Source organism: Ptychodera flava, chromosome 8 (genome assembly GCF_041260155.1).
Source record: "Ptychodera flava strain L36383 chromosome 8, AS_Pfla_20210202, whole genome shotgun sequence".
NCBI lineage: Eukaryota > Metazoa > Hemichordata > Enteropneusta > Ptychoderidae > Ptychodera > Ptychodera flava.
In genome coordinates this window covers 34,760,200-34,769,206 of record NC_091935.1, presented here as the reverse complement: position 1 = coordinate 34,769,206, position 9,007 = coordinate 34,760,200, and positions in this window count along the sequence as shown.

Sequence of the window (9,007 nt, the reverse complement as noted above, 5' to 3'; positions counted from 1 at the left end):
CTGAAGCTTTGTTTTTGAATGACTTGGTTTCTGAACAATCTGATAATGGAACACACAAAAAATTGTAAAATCTGTCCTTTGAAAGACCAACGGTAAAATCAACAGATCACAATATTTAAAATGTGTATCAAATAGAAACTGATCAGTTAAAAATATTATGTTAAATTCACATATATATAAAGAAATTTAACCATGAAAAACTTATTCAAAAACTTTGAAATTTTTGTTACATGTACTTTGTTGACAAATAAAATTCACTTTATATATTTCAAAATGCCTTTCCTTAAAGTGAAGTGTACATGGAAAACATGAGAACTTTGATTTATGTTTTATCATTAGATGTTGAGTTTCAGCCAAAATAAACATCATGGTAAACAATGTTCAATTGCTACATGTAAAAATCAGGATTAAGGCTGAGTCTGTGGTATGTGTCCTTCATGATAAGAGCGATAATGAACAATAAAACATGCAAAAGAAATGAATCACAGTACAAACCAAGCCACCACCGGCACTACTTGGAGAGAGTAGTTGTATCAAGTCCGAAAACATTTCTTCCATCATTAAACATCGAATGGTCGGCAACTGAGACGAGAATATTTATGTATTGAGTGATTATGATATTTGGTATCCTGTTGTTTCATCATTGGACGACTGTGTTAAATTCTGCCCGAAAATATTCTTTATGACTGTTGAAGAGAATTTTGCAATATTACAATTTAACCAAAATAAAATTTAAAACTAAAAAAAATCATGTATCATTTTGTACGAACATACTGGGGTTTCTAAGCTTTCTTTCATTGTAATATACTGTACATTATACAGTGCCACTTAGGACAGTAAAAAATCTGGTTAGTACCAAACAAGATATATATTTCACATATATCTACATGTTCAGGGTGCAAATTTCACCATTATCATTGCGATAATCCCATTAGTGTTTACCAAACTAGAACAAACTTGGTGCAGATTAAAAATGATCAACTAGAGTGTTTATCAAATTCGTCACAAAGATAATGCTTATATTGTAAGTTTTGATTTAACTGTGGTCATCAACAATGTTTGTTGGCCAACAGTGATATACATTACAATTTGACATGGCATCCTTCTTTGAGCTGCAAGCAGTCTTCAGAATGATCCATTTATACAATTGTAAACGAAACACATTAGGGAGAGCTGAATTTGGTCTGCACAGAGCTGACAGTTGTCTGCATTGACTTAGTAGACAGCTCAAATTATCAGTTTTGTCTGCTGCCAACAAACTACAGCTCAAGACAACCAAAACAGATCTGCAGTTGAGCTGCACAGAGCTGTGGCAGACTGAAATCAGAGCTGAGGCAGCTCAATACAGATCTGAAGGTTTGGTAAGGGGATGTGTGGAGTTGCCCTCATTTTCCTATATTAAACCGGACTTTGAAAGCAACCGAACAACACGTAGGCCAACACAGCTGTGTTATCGACGCTCATCTCTTTCCTAAATGACACCACCTATCACTGATATTACTTGTGACTACTTTCATACTCTCAATAAACACCAAATACCTAAAATCATGGATCAGGTCGTGATCTCGCAGGTCGCAGTTTCAAACTCGCAGGTGGCAGCTAGGCCAGAGCACCCGGAAGTCGCAGGTTGCAGTTTGACAAACACGCAGGACGCAGGTCGCAGGTCGCACTTTTGAAGTCGCAGGTCGCATGTCGCATGTCATGACCGGATTTCCACACTTGATGTGACTTAAAAAATCGATTGTGTTTTGAATTTACTTTTCAATCTTTACATGTACACTCAAATAGCGTGATCTTCAAGGGTGTTTTCCTTTACGAAAGGATCTAGCTCTACGAGGAGGTGTGTTGCTACGCCAGTAGCAACACATTCACATACCCGCAAAGCTGTTCAGGATGTCCAGAATCTGCCATTCACCATGGCAAGATTGTCTCGTGTAAACGAAAGTCATTTAATGTCCAATAACCAACCGGATCGTTATCAATTTCAGACAAAGTTCGATTGTTTTCTGTATATTTCAAATGCATTAGGAGGGACAAAAGGATGAGGCGTAATCACCTTCATCGAATGTGTACACGCCATCAGAGAAATAAACTCTGAATCCTAGTCAGAGTTTCAACCCATGATGTATGTTTCACATCAGATTCGCTTGAAATAGAAGAAATCAGACATTCAGTGCCTAGTTTTCCAATGGATAAAACAGGGTGTTCTTGTGAAAATACATATGCGTTCACACAGTATGACCCGTTGGATATTTATTTGCATGGAGGTAGCCGTATTTGAGCCGAGCTCTCGTGGAGACTTGCACACTTAGTTTAAAAGTAAAATAATCAAAAAATATCGCAAAAATTCTTCCTGATGATACTTTGATACCACAACATCGAAGCATATGAGCTTTAGAGGACCAGTAAAATGGAACAAATTTCGTTTGATGATATGATGCACCACCCTCGATACCTGAGTGAAAACGTCCTTTTCGGCGCTTTTGCACCTTTTTTTCATGAAAGTCAAAATTCGAATTAAAAATTTCATTATCGTAAATGCAGAAATTGAATTATCACACACAAGTTCAATTTGCCGCCATGTCATTATTTTCAGGGGTAGACCAGCAATTTTCTCCAGTGCTTTTGTTCCAAAGTGAAATCTCCTACCAACTGAAACATATCATACAGGAGATGATGCAATATCTTGACATCCCTTCCTGCAGCACACGCCATTGCAACGATACATTTCGTGACTTTGTCGATATTTAATTAAGTGTGCGTGCGTTAATTATAGCTCGGTTCCAATGACAGTAGTTTACTTGACTTGACATCACAGTCTCAGACTATATATCTATTCAAAAAAATTTAAGTCCGGAACATTCAATTTTCAATGACGGCAATTGCCATACAGACAAATATTTACACGTTGTGTTGACATTAATATAAGTTTAAAAAAACTTTTCCCAGCACCAAGCTCTTTTCAAATTTAGTACATAAAGTCTACTATGTATCAGAAGGTTCAAAAGTTCTTCATCAAGTCCAAGTGCCCTACCGTAAAAAGGGAAATAGAGAATATTTTTTTCAAAAGGATATTTGTATAAGTTGATGGGAGCTGGACCTGATCGTTTAATAAATCAGAAAGGAGGAAGTTCCACCTTAAGCGATATTTACGACATTTAGTTTTTACCTAAATTCATGTTTTTATATTCTTTCTGAAAATGAAGATCTGCGCGATGATGCACTTTCCATGACGTGTATTAAACTATTTCTGAAGGACATTTCTGGGAATAAACATCATTTAAAAAACTAATTACAGATTAATAAAAGCCGTTTAAAAAACTGACAATTTTCAAATTTTACAGTGAAATGTCAAGAACTTGCCCGCGCATTTTTTGTGAATATCAGTAAAATCTTTCCCTCGCATCTAAAATTTACTGACATTAAATATAGGAGTATTTGTCCAGCTTATGGATTTTTTTTTGTTTCCTTTTCATTTTAACATGTCTGCTGCGCCGTTCAAAAAGTACATTCAAAGTGCAAATGACTTTATGTGAAAAAGATTCTATTTTAAAGGCATACTGTCACCTATATCTCTAAATATTCCCATACATGGTCAAAGGGGCGCTCCTAGGTATTCAAAATTCCCATGTAAGGGCGCTGTTCTTAAAAAGTGGCCACCCGCTTAAAACCTGCGATTGGTTAGATTTTCTCTTTCCATGGTTACTGTGGCAAAATTGGAACAGGTGACAGTATACCTTCAAATACAAAATCAATTTTTGCAATAAATTCACTTCTTTCCTTATAACCCAATATAGATAAAGCCCAACGGTAACCTAATCATGTGTGCTGACGATGCTATTGTTGATGGTATCATGATCATCTTAATTATTAATCTACGGCTATGACATTTCACTGATTCGCTATGACATGTAACTGATATTTTTAGTTTCAAGATGATTTCAACCACTGTAGACCTACTCTGGTCAAAATTACTGAATGCTCTGTAAATGGGGAGTGTACAACAGGTATGACCCCACTCACATGTACAATTGTTCCCGATTACTTCATTCAATTATACATCAAACTTTTATCCGACAGATGTTTGCTACAGATCACATAACAAATACACATATAAATTAACACACACGGTAGTTCTACAGGTGTTTGAGATTACATGCCAGTTGCTAGTACTTAATAGCTCTATCGGTGATGCATGAATCTTCTATAACATTTTCAGATTAATATGTATCGCAGAGCTTATTTGTATGCGATGTGAAAATGATGGTTTGAAGAACATTCGAACGGAACGGAAAAATCTAAGGATATCTTGATAAACCGGTCAGTGCCTTCGTTGTAAAACACATATAAATTGTTCAGGATTGTACCTACTTTTCAGAAAACATTCACCCTTATCGTTAGGGACCGTTTGAGTTTGTCTATTAAACCAGCAACAGTTACGTTCAAGACATGCTGCGGAGTCAATGCCGCTCTCACCACATGTCGTCCGCTGGCCATCTTCTATGGAACAGTTTTCTGTATAACAGTGAGAACAAAGAAAGCGGCTGTATCAGTGTTGATACATAGACTCTTGACTATTGAGATATATAGTCTAAATTTATTTAAAAAGCAAATATTTTTTGAGGAAAGTATAAATAAACATAAAGTAATATAGTGATCAACAAACAATGTACTTCAGTTTGTCGGAATAACAGTGGTTTTGCTTTTCGATAAAAAATCATCCTTCGGTAATTCGATTAGAAGGAAAAAATAAAATACTATCCTTTTCCTTGCGGTATGCTTCCGCCGCAATATTTGTGACCACCAAAACGTTGTAAAGTTACATTTTCAGGTGTTAAGCCTAGAAAAATACAATCACGTCAAAAACATCACAAGTCAACCATAGTAACGATATTTCTCAAAAATATCACTTTTCCTTTCTGATAAATCAAAGTAATCATGTTTTAGAGAACGGAAAATACAAAACAATATAGATATAAACATAGACCCTCGAGAAAAACGGGACAGGCAACTGCGGTAAAGATCAAAGGGACTTTGGATTAGCAGAGTGTGATCCTACTTGGAATAATTAAGATGTGTTAATGGGTCGGGGACGGAATGAAGCTGTACCCGATCGACTGGACAACGTCCGGTTCATAGACACTGCATGCGGGTATACGGTAATAATGTTTTCGGATGACAAGTTATTTCGGATTACCCGCAAGTCGATTTTTAGAAAGAAAAGTGTCACAAATATTTTGAGAAGAATTCGTCAAAATGGTTTTAAAGTATTTTTTACATATTAGTAGCGAGATTCGATGCAAATAGAAGTCTACAGGAAGTCAGTATGTTGCTGTAAAGTGACAGTTTCGAATACAAATCCGAGGGTCTATGATATCAATAACGTTGTAATAGTAAAGATTTCGGTACCAATAACTGAAAGACTGTCATGTTGTGAGAAAAATCACGGCTTTCAAAACAATGTATGCGGCTCTTCGTGCTTCGAAGGTCGATGTGGGTACTCTTTCGTCGAGTATTTTTTTCTGTTACCCCGAATACACAAGACATGTCTCGCTCCCAGCAGCAGTGTACTGATGAATGATAACGCTGAACAACAGATGTTTCGTGTTAATTATAGCACGGTGGCTGTCCTTCAGGAAATTTGAAATTTATATCAACTTCAATATTGAACGAATATATATATCTACTGGCAAATATAATTTTTGTCATTGTTATCAAATTAGCCGCCTTGATGCTAAAAAAGAGGATAAAATCTAAATAAATTGAAACAACGGTCATTGCTATCACACGACTAATGTAATTCTGTTTTATTTGAAATCTCCTTGAATAGAACTACTTTCGTTTCGATTGCACAATATCAACAGAGGTAGTCATCTTTACTAGTTAGAAACGACCGAACTTAATCAAAGAAATGCTAACGTAATCCAGAAAATATATATTATTGAGAATAGAGCTTTCAGAGTGACCGTATAATATGTTAACCGGTGCTAACTCTGATTATCGAAAAGGAATGTGGACTTGTCCAAGCAGCATTCCATTCCATAGTTCACTAACAGGTTTCTACCTTCCAAAAGGAATTGTTTTTTAATTGCAAACTCCGTAAATAAGATAATGTGACAATAAGAGGCATAGCTGCTGCCACCATGTTTGGCACGAAGCTAAAAGGGATCTGCAAAAGTCCCGTGTAATATTTAATTTGCTGAGTAAACAGCACATCAATATATTGATCTATTGTAATGGTGACGAAAATGTAGTTCTTTCAAATTTAAACTCTTGCTGAAATCGAAGCTTCTCACAAAAAACTTCCTAGAATATAGTGTGACAGGAGAATTTGCTTAATAGCCCGACGAAATATTCCAAAGAAATATTATAATTTGTACTTGACATACACAGACTATAAAGACCAATAGCAGGTGAATCTACAAAAAAATCAGCTGTCGTCCAAACTTTTTGTCTTTAAATAGTAGAAACTCCTATAGTGCATTGAGGAGCATTTTCAACGCCAAATTTTGAACTCCAATATACGTAAAACCGCCAGCATTCTGCACAAGAAGGATTCTTAATTTAGTTAACTGTTTAATGAAACAATACTGATTTGCATGATAAGATTGTATGAAACATATCATTTTTGGTACAGCTTAACCAAACAAAAAATAAAAAAATGATAACAAGAATAGTTAATGCAACTGTTTTGTGACCAATTAAATTCAAAAACGAACGAAATCTTTCATCGGACATCTAAGAACGTAGGTTGTACAACTCTTGTAGAAAATCAATGTGAATAGCATACGTCATTTCGTTTAAGTCTGTAGTACTGTTGTATAAGGCCCTCCCCTGTAGAGATTTTATCTGGAAGCGTCCCTCACATGGCTAAGACGTGTGAAGGTCATTGACTCAAATCGTACGAGAAGGAGATAAGAGATAGGGTGATAGTTTCAATTAATTATTGGCTAAGATTTCAATGAGTACAATCGAGAAAGGGTTATTCCGTGGTGTATCTTGTTTTATCTTAAGAAACAATCAAAGACTGGCGGGAAAATTTCCTCATGATGACCATTTTATGATGATGATAATTTTATAGTTATGTAAGTTTAAGAGACTTATTTATCTTTGTTGAGAATTTACACTTGGAACATTACAGATCAGACCTTTGACGGTGAACTACACGGTCGCCATCTTAAATAAACTTTAAGGTTGTGCTACAATATACATTTTGTTGTGTTGGCCTTACTCACTGAAAGCATTACGACCTAGACTGGTACCTCAACTCGTAATTTCCCTAACTACGAGCGTGACAGTGGTTTTGATGAACTGCTGTACAATACTTTTGAGAGAAACACAGATCCCTAGGCCTAGATGAATTTTGAAATAAACTTTCATAGCCGGAACATGAAATTTGATTTTCCATTTCGCTATCGCGGGACTTATAATGCCGACAATAAATGCAACTACATGGAAGATAACAACATGTTCAAGTTATTTAATTACCTAGTATCTTATAGAAAACGAAGGTTTAATTAAATGTCTACTTCAAGTGACTGTTGATGGTAAATAAAGAGTGATAGGCTATAACAAGTTGGAAATATTATACCATGTCGATTAGCATGATTCAGGATAGGTTTACATTAGGAAAATGTTGAACAGTTCATATGGAAAATGAATAGTAGTACAGAGGTACATGCTCAATATACTTACTAGGGAAACTGCACCATGGTAACGATGTTGAAGCTTCGGCATGACAGCACCCAAATTCTTCACAAATATATTGCCCGCCACCAGCAGGATTACAGTTTACCCGATCATGTTCATCTTCAACAATGTCACATGTTTCACCTTAGGGACATTGAAATGTACAAATAAAGTTTTACTTTAAATCATTGCTAATACATGAATGAGTTTATCGTCTGTTCTATACGGTGGCCCAAAACTACCTGTTCTCCGCATTCAAAGTCTGCGTCGCATTCAATTGTTTTTCTCTCACATATGTCTCCGCATTCAAAGTCTGCGTCACATTCAATTGTTTTTCTCTCACATATGTCTCCGCATTCAAAGTCTGCGTCGCAATCAAATGTTTTTCTCTCACATAAGCTTATGTCTCCGCATTCAAAGTCTGCGTCGCAATCAAATGTTTTTCTCTCACATATGTCTCCGCATTCAAAGTCTGCGTCGCAATCAAATGTTTTTCTCTCACATATGTCTCCGCATTCAAAGTCTGCGTCGCAGTTAATTGTTCCTCTCCTAGATGGGCCACAGGCGGCCCAAACACTATTAATAAGCTTATTATTGAGTTTTTCTCAGTTTTCTATATCAGTTCTTCTCCCTTTCTTCACGCTCTGACTGATCGTAGGAAATAAAAAGAAATTACTTTATAGCCTAACCTAGCCTCTTGACTCTTTATTTATTTTACACCCCATTACAAGGACGTTTATCTCTCATATACACACATCTTGTAATTAATTAGTCAACATGACTAATTATGCTAATCCGTGGACTTATCAGGGATTTTATAGGTTAGTCAACATCGCGAAAGATAGGAAAGGTTACTAAAACTCCTTTTTCATTTACATCTCTATCTTTCCGATGTTGACCAACCCTTGAGTTAAATGTAACTAATTTGTCTCTTGTTCTGCATAAACTGCATAAACAAATTTACATAGAATGCGTTAACAAAAAACAACAACCGGGCACCCCCTATATAGATTTATAAAGCTACTGGAACCGTAGCTTGTGAAATTTTCTGTACAAAGAACCGCTTCTTGTTTTGCTGAATATTGCGTTCTTGAATGTGGCGTGCCAGTGCGTGACGTGCATTGTCATCATCGACTTTTCTATAGACCTTTTTCCGGTTATCCCACAATGCATTGCAGTGACTTTATCAAACACCGTATATAAGCTCAAAACAGCGAAAACGTGCCGATTTGTTTTGTACAACGGATTGTTACAGAAGAATGACACAAATTTGCAATACCAAATAATGCCCCGTGTGTATCATTGAACCATCAGCGAC